Source organism: Pelobates fuscus, chromosome 4 (genome assembly GCF_036172605.1).
Source record: "Pelobates fuscus isolate aPelFus1 chromosome 4, aPelFus1.pri, whole genome shotgun sequence".
NCBI classification, from domain to species: domain Eukaryota; kingdom Metazoa; phylum Chordata; class Amphibia; order Anura; family Pelobatidae; genus Pelobates; species Pelobates fuscus.
The window spans coordinates 123,054,434-123,069,236 of NC_086320.1; positions in this window are offsets into that span (position 1 = coordinate 123,054,434).

Here is a 14,803-nt window from a genome sequence, read left to right on the forward strand (position 1 = left end):
AGAAACTTGGATGCCACTGGGAGATCTAGCGCTGGAGAGCAACCTTTGGGGTTAAAGTGTTCAAGAACAGTTTAACCCCTTTCAGGTAAGAAAGTGCCAGGGACCTCTGGGCACCATAACTTTATTTCAAGTAATTTATAATGGTGTAAAATAAAATTTCTTTAACTGGTTACTTGTAACTTACATTCTCACCTATTGAATGAAGCGACAAGATGCACAAAATTGATTATTTGTACAACTATATGAGAACTTTTGCTTTAGCACAGGAGATGCTTGGGGACTTGCGTTACCATAACTTCTGCAGCTCGCGTATCAGTTATGGTGCTTAAATTGCCTTTTTAACATAGTTTTATATAAGAAGTTCCTTAATTAATCTGCAATATGCATTGCAATATTATTTCCAGTACAATATTTTAGCAACCTGACCTGCCTGAAAGCGCCTAAATATTTGGCAACCAGTAGTGCAAAGATTAGTTTTAAAAAATTGCATGTTATTAAAAGAAATTAATTTATTTAAATTCTCTACTAGTTCTGAAGAAATGCTTGTAATAAATGTTATCTTTCAGGTAGGGTGTATATTTGAAGTATCAGTCACTAGAGATTTACGTCTTATAACTGTTAAAGGTTTTAATTTTAATTACTTTTTTGCATAATGTTACTTTTTAGAGGAAGTTTTTTTTTTTTTTTTTACGATGACCATTCTTGTGTGATCAGTTTGATCCTGCAGTATTTTTGTGATGTTAAAGAAATGATGGCTATGATTAGGTTGACATTTTTAGATCATGATTAAGAGGATTTTGTATCAAAATGTGTCTATGTATAGTTTCTAAAGAATATGTAACATATTTACTTTGCTTTACCTTTACAGTAAAATATGTAATCTGTTACACTTTTAATAAACTTATATTTTACTTTTTCTATAAAACAATGTGTCTATCTTATCAGTTTAGCTTTCATATCCACGCCATCAGATAGATGATGATGTTTGTACAAAACAACCATGAACTTACTTCAAGAAACAATACATTTTATGGATTTTGTTTCTCTTTCTAAAAACCTGCATTTATTTCAAACAATGTATGAGTAAGAACCTAAGAATAATTTGTAACTACATGTATTGTGTAAAAAAATAAAATCTATATATGCTAAGGGAAAATCAGAGCGACTCATGTAGTTACAAGAGGCTGGAGTTGGAAGTTGTGATTTCTGCCAAAGTTATTGCTATTGGTGAATAGTAAGATGTCCTCTGTGAACAAGCATTTTGTGATATGGAAGAAAGCAGTTATAATGAACTAGCTAATATTACCTTTTCAGGCAAAATATCAAAATAAATGCAAGATTTCTGATCATGGGTGTAACTTTCTAAGACCCATTTGTCTGCATATCCATGCATGTGGACACACATCCACAAAAAATAAAAGGCAGGAAACTGCAGGTATAAAAAGTCGATCTTCAGCAGTGTTATAGATTTATTAATCCCTTATGCAAAACCTCCGTACAAAGTCCCATAATTACATGATTTTGCTATTACATGACGAAAAGTCATGATTTTATGAAAGACACGGAGGCGAGTATTGCTTAACCCTTTCTTTACTGTCCACCAATAGCAGCAAAGAATATAAACAGTAAGAAAAAACGGTAACCATAGTGATAGACCACTCCCACACTAAGTCCCAGTATAATAGGCAGCACCTCCCCACACAATTCCTCTTTCTTTGGAGATGCAACACCGAACCAGTCAACAGGAACCGGAGAACAGTCCAGAACAGCGAAGGGTAAAACGTCCTGAAGTCCAGCCGGATACTGTCAGGAACCATCTGCGAACTGGAACTAAACCAACGATAAGTGACGAATTGTCAACGATAGGGAGTCCATCACAGCACCAACCAAAGATCTCCAGCCAACGTGGTGAAGTCTTGGGAAGAAGTGAGGATCTCTGAACAGCGTCAAAAGTGCAGAATCAACCTGTGAAAACATAAGAACAGGAGCCCAAACGTTAAATCGGTACTTAAACCAATTGCGCATGCCAAGATACGAGACATTGGAAATCAAAGACAACATAGCGTTCGTAATGCCAGATTAAGAACCCCCCAGGCATACATAACATCAGTAGTACAGATGCACATAGCAGGTCATGAAATGCGGAGCACGATGCAATACTCACCGACCAGGGATATAACAGGGGGGGAAAACAAAGATAGAAAAACAATGTATAGGGTGGGACAACACTCGCCTCCGTGTCTTTCATAAAATCATGACTTTTCGTCATGTAATAGCAAAATCATGTAATTTTATTTCAAGACACAGACGCTCATATTGCTAGTTTAAAACTGAGCAATAACCGAAGAGAGAACATGAGGCGGAGGCCTAAAGTAGAATTCCCTGAAGGTGGATTCTCTGGACCAGTCCGTCATCCTCATCAGGTCTTCCAAGCGCGCTCCTGAAGATGCCATAGATGTGGTCGATGCCCCACGCGTGGAGTGAGCGCAAAAGATGGATGTATCAACACCAGCCAGGGACATTATCCATTTCACCCAACGAGCCAAGGTAGTGCTTCATACCGGGGCGAAGGGTCGACGAATCGAGAGAAAGAGCTGAGGGCACGATGCCGACCGATGGGCCTTCGTCCGAAGTTCGTATTCTCTCAGACAGGCCACTGGGCATAACAGCGGGGTAGTTGGAAAGCTCGGTTACGAGACTGAGTGTATGGCTGTCTTAGTCCGTCTGGAGATGTTAAATGTCACACCGTCCGGCATGAAAGACCTGGCATCGTAGTCCAGGGCCCGTACGTCCGAGACCCGTTTGCATGAAATGAGGCAGAACAGGGAAACCAGTTTGGCTGACAGCTGTCGCAGAGTGAGTTCCGCATTAGGAGGCCAGGAAGTAAACCGTGACAGGACGCAGGAGACGTCCCATGTAGCAGTGTATCGGGGTCTGGGGGGACGCGACAGGCGTGAACCCTTAAGTAAGCGGCACACCAAAGGGTGTTGGCCTGCCAGACAGCCGTCGAAACCGTCGTGAGCCTAAGAGATGGCTGATCTATACAGATTAATCGTGCGATATGCCCGACCCGGTTCGAATAGTGAAGTGAGGAACTGGAGAATGTCCGTCACAGGAGCTGATGTGGGATCCAAGTCCCGAGCCAGGCACCAGCCAGTCCAAGCTCTCCAAGCGGTCCCATATGATCGTCTAGTGCCGGGAGCCCATACATCTGCCAAGAGGCGTCGCGTTGCGTCCGAAACGCCTTGGATTTCCCAGGGGATCCCAAAATCCTCCATGCGAGTAGTCGCAACGAACCGTCCAGTAGGAGGGGGTGTCGTTGGCCCGATGGGTCCAGCAGAAGGTCCCGGCAGGGAGGTAGAAGTCTGGGAACATCTATTGCCAATTCCAGGAGTTGTGGGAACCATGACTGGATGTCCCAAAATGGGGTCAGCAAGACCAAGTCGGTCATCTGGCGACGTACTTGGAGTAGAACCCGAGGGATCATGGCAAATGGAGGGAAGGTGTACCGGGGTGAGCTGGACCAGTCTTGTAGGAAGGCATCCACTGCTTCCGCCGCCGTGTCTGGGCGCCAGCTGTAGAACCGGGGCAGCTGGGCGTTGAGCCTGGAGGTGAAGAGGTCGATGGAAAAAGGACCCCAGAGGGACGAGGTAGTGGAGAACGCCCCTACATCCAATTTCCAGTCGCTGCTGTCTGACAGATAGCGAGAGCTCCAGTCCACATGGGTATTGTAGAGACCGGGGAGGTATTCCGCCTGGACCATCAGATCCCTGGCGAAACAATAGGCCCAGAAGTCCTTCGCCAAACGGGCCAGCATAGCTGATCGTGTGCCGCCCATGTGGTTGACATAGTGAACTGCTGAGATGTTGTACATGCGCAGCCTGATACACGCACTGGCGGTCCCGTTCGCGAAGCTCCGGATCGCGAAGGAGCCGGCCAGGAGTTCCAGGGCATTAATGTGGAGCCGGGATTCGGCTTCTGACCAGCGTCCTCCAGTAGTTACGCCGTTGCAGTGGGCACCCCAGCCGTGCAGACTTGCATCCGAATCCACCGTGAATTCCGGTTGTGAACCGAAGATGGCCTTGCCATTCCAAGCGGACAGGTTGTGGATCCACCAGGTCAGTTTGTCTCGGGTTTCCAAATCCAGGGAAACCAAGTCCGCATATGAAGCCCCGTTGCGAAGATGTGCTGTCTTCAGGCGTTGGAGGGCACGATAATGGAGAGGGGCTGGGAACACAGCCTGGATTGAGGAGGCCAGTAGGCCAATAAGTCGTGCCAGGTGCCGCAGCGACAGCTAAGGGCGCGGCGTAGATCCTTGCGGATGGAGCGTATTTTGGCCGGAGGGAGGCTGAGGGATTGCGCTTCCGAGTCCACCATGAAAGGCAGGATTTTTCCCAATTGAGGAGGAAACCCAAGCGAGAGAGTAGATCCATCGTCCACAGTAGGTGTTTCAGGAGGACCACACGGTCCTGTGCCATGAGGAGGATGTCGTCCAAATAGACTATCAGTCGTACTCCTCAGCTGCGCAGCCAAGTCATGGCATGGCGCATCAATTTGGTGAAGCACCACGGAGCTGACGAGAGCCCGAAGGGGAGGCATGTGAATCGCCAAGTGTCGCCTTTCCAGAGGAAGCGTAGCAAGTCCCTGGATGCTTCGGTCACTGGGACCGTCAAGTAAGCATCTTTGAGGTCTAATTTCGCCATCCAGTCTCCCCGTAGGAGTAAGTCCCGCAGGAGATGAATGCCTTCCATCTTGAAGTAGCGGTAGCGCACTAGGGTGTTAAGGGCCCGAAGGTTGATAACTGGGCGCATCTGGACACCTTTCTTTTTTTTTCTTTTTGTATTCTTTATTTTGTTGTGCAGGTGTTTACACATCGATTCAATGACGCCACAACAGCGTAAACTTTGACATTGCATTAAGAACAGTGGCATGTAAAACGTGGCACATTTTGTATTATTAAGCTTAAACAAACAAACGTTACAGGTTGGAACTAAATATTTCGTGAGTAGAGTCGTTAAACAAACTAAGCATAATTATTCAAGCTCGTTACACTTACTAGACATTATTCATAAGAGGAAATAGATTATAGGCATGTATAGTATGTGGATAGGTCAGGCCTGGGTAGTTAGAGTGCTCTTAGGGCTATGTCAGTGCCCTGCTTATCTGAGGTGAGTATTCATAACTCAGCGAAGAGTTATCTAGCTTCCCCTGGAGTATATGTGGCAAGCTGGCTGAGCTAACTAACCCTAACTGGCACGAACCATCGTTGTTCTGTTGAGCCTATGAGTAGGTTTGCTGTGGTCACCGATGTTTAAATTTAGCGTGTCATTCTATGTAGTGGTGCATAGCAGTTAGTGGGGTGGTCAGTGCTGTGTGTAACTGACAGTCAAAAGGCAGTGCCTGCAGGATGTCGATAAAGTTTAACGGTAGGCTAAGGGACCTGCCTGCTATGTGTGCTGTGGATAGGTATGATACCTAGCTCAGTAGAGAAGTGGTAGCAGGGTTAACTGAGAGCTTGTCGTGCTTTATAGTGCTACAGCCCTAGTTGTTATCTATTAGAGAAAACAGTATCTTGGTATACAGGACCAACATAAGTTTTGTTATTAGGTGCATGTTAGGTACAAATTAAACGTGGGGAGGTATTGGGTCAAATACTGCAAGTTAATTCTCGCTTGTGTCCATTTTGGCTCCGGGGACTGCCTTGTATGAGAGGTGCGTCCCGCAGACACCTAACGGGTCTGAGTCCGTGGGTCACGGTTCAAACCCTCCAGGGTCACCGAGCTGTACAGTCAACCCTTACCCGTACGGGGTTTAAGTCCCTGGCTGGTGCGCTGAACGGTAGGGGGAGCCCAAGTGAGGAGCCGTCCCTGCTCCAGGTGTGTTGGCTTGCGGGCATTGACCCGTTGGGTGTACGTGGTCTCGCAGATTTCAGGCTCATCCCCCGTGTGGCAAAGAAGTATATGGCCGTGGGGATCCTTGGTGCCGCTGGGCTTATCCGGAGATGGTCTTGTGGCCCTGCTGGGCGTTGGATACACTTGTCTGCTTTTGGTGTCTGTCCACCACTGGGTATTACAGTCTGTACACTCCGGCCCTGGGGTCTCCTTAGTGGGCCCAAGATCAGTCCTCCATAGGAGCGTCTGGATCTGTGGTCAGTCGTTTGTGCCCTTCTGCCCCGGCGCTGTACGGGAGCTGGTGCTCTTGTGCCACGAGCCTGGGTTCCGTAGTGGCCCAGGGTCTTCCCTGTTGGGATATTGCGGTGGGTGTTTTTCTCTGTTTTCAGTCGGTTACCTCTTGTCCCTATCCGCCGGTGTGGTTGGCACCTGTGGGGTGTTGCCCCTATTGCTTCCAGCCCGGGAGGGCCCCCATCTCGGGGGTTTGTCGCTTGGTGCTCCGTGGTGCCCCGAGGAGGTTTCCCAGGCCTCCCCCCATCTTGGGCTGTGTGTTTAGCCGGTTTCATGCTGTTTGGCCCTGCTGACTGCATGTGTGCCTGTAGCTTGGCCCAGAAACAGTCAAAGATTTCACTGATTGAGTCTCTTGCCTGGGCGTCGTTGCCTTGTTTGGTGGATTGTTGCTTGTCTCTCATGCTGGATGCGCTTGTGTCCGCCATCTTGGGTGCCCCAGCTCCCACCTTGCTTGAAGGGGTTGCAGGCATACTCATGTGGTGCAGAGTGTGGGGCTCCCCCACAGATGCCAGAAGCCTCTGGAGTGCCATGGTCTTCCGCGAGAGGGGAAGAAAGGGGACTGGTGTCTCGTCTCCTGATAGGGTGGTCTCTGGTTGTAGGAGCCCCGTCCCAATCCACGGGCGTGGTAGTTTGACCGGCCGGACAGACGGCCCCTGAATCTGTCGGCCCTGGTAGAGACCCGTCCCTGAAATACCCTCTTCATAGAGGATTGGGCCTTGTTCAGGGCTGTGAAAGCACCCACAAAGCGCCCCAGATCCTTAATGAAGGATTCTCCGAATAACAGGCCCTGAGCATCTTTGCCCGCCTCTGTGAGGGCGAGGTGAGCCAATTTGGGCTCAATTTCAAAGAGGATGGCTTTACGCCTCTCTATGGACAGGGATGTGTTCACACTGCCTGCTATGTAGATGGCCCTCTCTACCCAGCCGCGGAGTTCCTCTGGGTCAACCTGCCTGTTGTCCGCTCTGGCTAGTTCAGCCAGGTCAAATAATTTAGCCAAAGGACCAAAAATGTTCTGGGAGACTAATGTTACATATAGACAAAGAAAGATAGGGAAGGAGGAAAAGGTGTCAAGAGAAAAAGAGGTGTGTAGAGTGTTTCTAATCCAACTATTATTCTGAGTTCCTGGTTTATTTTCTATCGAGTGTGTATAACTACCTAAGATTTACACATAATTACCAGGACTCAAGCACAGCCAATGCAAGTATGGACAAGCATGTGCATTAAGTACATCAGTTTACTATCTCTAAGTATATTTTTCTATCTGCATACTCCTATTCAGATATAAGACCAGGGTCTCCCCTGTGTGTTTCATTAGAAGTGTTAGATTTTATATAAGTTTCCTTCTTTTGGGTAATTTATACCCTATAATAAAGGTGTTTTATTTTTTATATATATGGGCAAGACCCAGAGAACCTTTTCTTGGTGCTCCCTGGGTTATTTAGGCTAGGGATCACCTTCAGTTTAAATATTTGTTATATATCTAAGGGTTATCCCCTATATAAGGTTATGTGGACACACTATAGATCCCGTTTATCGGGAATCTTGCAATCCTGTGTTCGTTGATAATTATGTTAACTCATTGTGTAACATAATTATATCACAGGCAGAGGGGAGGATTTTGTGTGTAATTGCTGGGAGTGTTTTCGGTAATGTACGTGGTTGTTTTGTAACACCCTGTGGGTGGTCCTGTCAGGGTATTTATATCGACATTTTGTGGTATGATAGAAATTAAAGTGTATATTGCCTAAATCATTCTGAACAGAGCAGACTCCATTTTGTTATCTTCAAGCTAACAAAAGACACAATATTTCTATCCCTTCTGTAAAACTAACCACTTTGCCAGAGCTAAAGGAATGCATAGTATATACAAACCAAATTGATAAGAAATGAGAACGGGGGATGGACAGACTGTCTAAATGCTAATGGATTTAATCAATCCTAAACCCAAACATTTGTGACAGAGAAGATTAAATCATTTAATTTTACTTTCGATATTGTATAACGTCCCATTGTAAGTTTAGGGGTCATACTTAGTTTACGAACTGTCATATTAGAAATTATAGCAGAATTTGCCAGACACATAGTCTGAAGAAAGGCCAAATAAACTCTTTGATCTGACAGTAAACTTAAATTATAAATAACCATAAAGATAAGGTAAATGACGTCAAAATAGCCACCAGGAAAAGTTAACTCTTTCCTGGATAGGAATTTAGTGGGACGCGACTGCCCTCTATAGACCAAATACTTAAATTGCTATCTGGAAGGTAACCACACCTCCAGTTTTCTATTGGTCTATCACCTAGTGAATTTTCCCTTATAAAAAGTTAAGACAAAGGGAAGAGAGAGGTATGCAAAGGAAGCAAGAAAGTAAGCAAAGAATCAAAGGGCTAAGCAGTCGGGGGAAGGAGTCAGAGGAAGCAGTCGGAAGCAGGCTAAGTCAGGAGACAGAGAAAGAGACCCATGACATTCAAATTCCTGAGACTACCTACTAATTTGATGAAAATATCTACTCCACTGGTAATTATACTGGTTTCATTTAATTAATCTAATTTAATTAAAATGTTCTAATAGCATGATATATGACTGGATAAATCACTATCAGATTTCGATATTTAGAAATCTTAGTTACTAAAGAATATATAATTAAGCATTCTATTCTGCAGATAGAAAGGAATAATTAGAGGGGGCGTTGCCGACCGCCGAGCGAACAAGACGCGAGTGTGTGGAGCTCCGCACCAGCGCCCGATAAAGTAAGCAGCATACCCGGCAAACAGCTCCCACACACGGCCACACATAAGCCTCCCACACAGAGACACCAATGGGGCGAAAAAATAAGAAAAGTCGCCACCCAGAGACGCCCAAAACGTCCGATATTCGGCTCTCGTTTGCGAGGCCTACCCCACAGGCTGCCGCCAAGATGGCGCCCGCAGTTAGCAGTGAGGAGGAGGAATCCCAAGATGACAGGGACAGCCTTACCTCACCTCCAGCAGAGTCTGAACCCCCATGTCCTGACTCAGAATCAGAAGCAGAATCGTCCCCTGTGACGAAAAAGGACATAAGAGACCTTTTAACAGAAATGAGAGAGGTGTGGAGAGCTGACATTCTAAGCACACAGAAGGAGGTGGGGGACCTCCAACAAAGGCTCACAGAACTGGAAACCAGGGAAAGTGCAAGGGAACACCAGATACAGCATTCCCAAGACACTATGCAGACTATCTCCTCGCAAGTCCAGAAGCTCACCCGGACTGTCGCCACTATGGAAGCTCGACATAGAAGGCGGAACATACGCCTCCGAGGAATACCTGAAAGCGTAGAGGAAGGGGCTTTAGTACCCTATATCCACCGTCTAATATCTACAATGGGCCTTAAAGGAGGTACGGACTCTAACACCATACTCTCAGCGTTTAGAATCCGTAAAGCGGCAACAGCCCCGGGAGACGCACCCAGAGACATTATAGCGGTCACAAAGGACATAGCGACTCGCTCCGCTATCATGTCCCGCTCCAGAGACCTGGGCACTGTGCAACTAGAGGGGAGCACGGTGGCCCTATATGGGGATATCCCATTTGCAGCACTTGCAGAACGAAGACAACTGGCACCAGCGGCCAAACAACTACGGGGAGCAGGAGTCAGATACAGATGGGGAGCAGATGGATCCCTGGCGGTACCACGGGGAAACCAGATGCTTACCCTGACCTCCTTGGACGACCAAACGGAGTTCCTCCGCCAGTTACACCTCCCTGAGACCGACAGAAGGGATTCAAGGGAAGAAGACACGGCGGCGCAGTGTACACCCAAAAGCAGTCTTGGTCAGAAGAAGAGCATGTATATATCGACTATGCCTAAGAGACACTCATAAGCTACCATTCATAGCTGCAACATGCATACCTTCAGTTCCCGCACAGTTGACCAGTTGCGGCGCAAGGGCCACCACCTAAACTTCACCTATGCCAAACTGTAGCTCCTGAAAACTATTGCTATTATTGTACCCAGTTATTGACCGTTGATACAACCATGTTGACACTTTTATATTCCAGCAAAAGGAATCAGAGGAACTGTCATACTTTTGTTAGTACTTTAATCCAGTTATCTCTTTAATATTACGGCACAGTTATTGCTAGTATTGCACCCAGATGCTGAACGTTGATGCAACCATACTGACACTTCCATACTACAGCACAGTGTATTCTGAGGCATTGTCATGTTTTTGATATTACTTTAATTTTGTTATTACTTTAAATTTGTTATTACTCTGATACTACGGCAAGTTATACTACGAGTATCCAAACTCTAATAAAAATATAAATTGAAAAAAAAAAGAAAGGAATAATTATATATATTAATGTGACATATCACATGTTAGCATATCGTGATATTTATCCAGGTGTATTGATTTGCTCTAAAATAAGATAAAATATCTGTTTAAGCAAGTTAAAATTCTGCTTATAGAACATGGTAGATTACTCTTATTGGATGGTTCCAGGAAATGACTAATGAGATGGTTTAAATGTTATTTTATTTAAAATTACATGAGAATAGGTCTTAATTACCTAGGAGGTCTAGCCAGCATTGAAAGGGTTATTCTAACTGTCAGCTAAAGTTTTATGGCCTTAAGCTGCAAGCTCTGTGTGTGTGTAAGTTTCACTTTCGTCTCTCTGTGAAGCCCATCATAAATCATTGTCCTGACAATTAAGACTGTGTCAACCATTGGGGAATGTATTGCCATTTGTATTGCATACTCATGTTGTACTAAATATTCATTGATTATTATCACACATGTTACATATTATTATTATTTAATTTGTCACAATAAATTGTACCTATTTTTATAACAAATTGTGATTTTTATTTATATGGAATACATTTCACTTACATGATAACGATCTTTGGGATCTGAGAATTGAAATAGTGGGCAATTCTCAACTGTTTACTATTATTATCCCATAAATATCCCCACAGTCCTATCTAAGGGAAACCTGCATAAAAGAAGGTTCTTTTGATGCCAATAAACAGAATGACTTGACCCTCTAACTTGCAGTCTTGACAGGGGACAGCTATAATGACTACAGGGATTGCTATGCTCTTCATACTCCCTTAGCTACTGAGCTCTTGTAAGAGCTTTTTTTTTTTTTTAATTCTTTATTTTTGGTATGCAGGTATGTACAACAGTGCCTGTGTTGCCACAACAGCATTAGCAGGCTCAAGTTATATAAACATATGGTAACAGTATTGTGGCACGATAAGTATGCATACATTTTTTTAGTAAAGAAGGTTAAACAGTAATGATATACTAAGTCATGATAAAGTTAACAGCACGTTTGAGTTTTAGGTATATCAAGTTAAGTACATGTTAATAAAACTGTATGGCTGAGCTATATATACTTATTTGAATGAGTATGATACAGTTTTTAAGTTTCAGGCTTATATGACAGAGTGTCCGGTGCAGATTTCTCCACACTGCTTAATATTGGCCACCAGGGGGCAGCAAGTCACCGAGCTAGCCAGTTTAAGCTTTCTTATAGGCTTAGGCAATTTTAGCTGCTATCTATGCTAGTGCCTAGATAGTAGTACAAAATGGCACGCAATTAAAAGTTAGAGCTAAACAATTATGCAGTGTATGTTGAACTTTGTACGCTTATTTAAGGTGAACGAAACTTCTGGCATTGATCAACAGCCAAAGGGTAGCTTATGCGATTAGATTTAGTAAACCACCTTAATTGACAAGAGCAAATATGCCTAGTTAGACAAGCTATATTTAACAGTAGCAGAGTTTGAGGATTAAGTGTAGTCCAGGCAACAATATTATGTTAAAATAGGCAGTATGAAATTCAAAGAACCAACTTTGTGTTACGTACACGGCTGCAGAGATTACAAGGCAGCGAGTTAACAGGCGGTGCACTCTACACTAGTGTTTTACTACACATTAGTGTGTCGTCGGCTAATATTAGGTTCGGCTCACAATGTGTAATAGGTTATGCCTACTTAGTTGTGCCAAGTATTTCAAGCTGCATTATTTATACGGCAGGCAACATTAGATAACGACTTAAGAGATTATACTGTCTAGGTACTGGTAACCGGCTTGGCTAGAAAGTAAGATTATCATATCAAGTAAAAACAAAATAATATACAGCGTTTCAACCAGTGAGCCCTGATTAAGCTCGGTAATCTTCCTCAAGGTGTGGCCGCCATTATGTTATATGCTTGACGCAAGATGGCCGCGTCTGGCTACTAATTGGAAACCAGCCCGCGTAGCCAGTCTATGCATACAAGGATGACTGTATATAAATGAACCATCTAGATTATGCCTAACATAGGAAGGAGTTTAAGAAATAAAGATAGGAGGCAAAGCATGAACAAAAAAAAACAGAAACACTCTAAGTATCACCAGTGAGTAAAAGCAGGGTAGCGTTCGTTTCTGTGTGGTTACACGCTGAGTCTCTTGCATATAATTGGTGCCCATAGGGTCATCACAGTGGGGACAGTTAGCCCGACATCCATCTGATGTTGCTTAGAGTTCCATGGCCGTGTAGTATGCTGCAGCGTGTCTCAACCTGCACCGCGTCCGGTATTGCTGCGGGGAAGGGTATGCTGCCCATCTGCCAAGGGATTAGCCGATTCCTTTAGGTGAGACTTACACTGATGGCATCTTGTAGTGCGGTAGTTCGTGCTGTCGGACCCCTCCGGTGACTTGTGTGTGGTCGAAACCGCTCCGGTCGATCCTATCTCCCCGAGTGGGGGTTCTGGAGCTGGTGAGTGCCATTTGGAGAGGGGCACCAGTGCTCTGCTGCACGGTTCCCTGGATTGTGGCTGGAGCGTGTAGGGGCTGAGGTGCAGCGTATCGGGCGCCAGCTCCCACTCCAGGTGAGGCTATTTCGTGTGCGGCTGGGTTAGCGGTCCTGCTCTCAGGAGTGTGGGGGCAAGCACCGGTGTCTGGGCTACAGGGCTTCCTCGCCTGCTTGTGGGAATGCTGGTGCGTGTGCAGCCCAGTGATTTTTCTGGACGACTGTGGCGGGTATCTGTAATGGCGGCGTCTGCTTGCAGGGCGAATCCACGTGGCCACTATTTTCACCGCACGGTGGAAGGCTGTCCCGCGGTTATGCAGGATGGTCCATAGGCCCGCACAGAGCCTATCGAAGTCCCCCAAGGGGTCCGTGGGTGGTTAAGCTTGCGTGCTCCGCTTCTTGGGCCCTTGCTGGGCGGCCATCTTAGGCTGCTCTACAGTAGCTTGGTGCATCCGTGTGAGCCGCGTATCGGGTAGCTGAGCCCCGGTATAGTGTTGAGGGACCACTGGTGCTGCGGTAGTGATCCCAGCGGGGACCGGGATATCCCCCACCGGTCCAAAGGGGGGGTGACAGGGCGCCCAGAAGGTCTATTCAGGGTGTTCGGCACCCGGCTGGAGATCGGCCGCCTCTCCTAGGCCGGAGGCCTGCTGCCCCGGTAGGTAACTCGGTCAGATTTGCGTCTATGCTGGTTCCTGCGGAGATATTTGAGCTGCTTAATGTCTCCTCTCGGTTGCTAGTGGTCTGTGCTTGGTTTAGAGCTTTTTTTGCAGGTTTTTATTCCCGTTATTTTAGTTTTTCACGCTTTTCTTGCAGGAGCTCCAAGCAAACACGTCTGGCCTGCTTGAGAGTCAGGCCCCGCCCCCCCTAAGAGCTTTTGTTCCTGATCTTGCTTCGTTCTACAGAAGGAAGAGGTTCACCTACTGGAACCTGGAACCTGGTCGTAGGTCCAGGGTGGATAGCAGACGGCGAGATCCTAGCCCAGCAGCGGCGGTTCGTGGAGTCTGCAGTACTTACGGTGTCTACGGTGCCGATGGTCCTTTGGTGAGCGTTAGGAGCATCCTTTCTACGGTCCAACTTCCAGCCAGCCTGGAGGCAACCGGAACAAGGTGCATATCTAGCAGGGGGGCAATAGGTTTGTTCAGTGTAATAGCCCCCGCTCGGGAGGGAGGACAGTAGTTATTTTTTTTTTTTTTTCTGTTTACTAGACATGCCCCTACTCGCGCTATAGCTAATCTTTACTTAGTATTAGTAAATTTGGCTGAAAGACCAATTTAGGTCGATCAGTCTTTTGGTAGATAACTCCCTGATACTGTAGGAATTAGGGAGCTATCTACTAAGCGGCTGCAAGATGCAGCCACGGCATAAACAGGATCACAATTGAATTCATTAGAATGAAATTTTTATCCAAAAAAAGTCCCGAAATGCGTCCTAACATGAATGAACAAACTGTTCTCATTCTGTTAGGACGAAATTCTGTAGTTTTGCCGGCATTCTGTCAAAGTGACAGGACATTCGGGAATACTGACAGGAAGCATTGCGAGATCACGGACCAAAGGTGAGAATTCTGGGAAAATTGCTTTGATCACTGGAAACGAAGCACACTTTGCTCCTCCGCTGGTCAGGCGTAGGAAACCTCCATAAGACAAAGTAGTCCCTACTTTGTCTTATGTTTTAAGGAAAACTAGAGCAGATGGGAATAAACAAAGAACAGATCCTTACAGATGGAGAGAAGAGGAATCGATTGGGGAATGGTAAGTTCGGCATGACCGTGCCATTTTAATCCTTTCCTTTAGGTATTATTTAACTTTATTCATTCCCTTAGGCTTCTTTTTTTTTTAA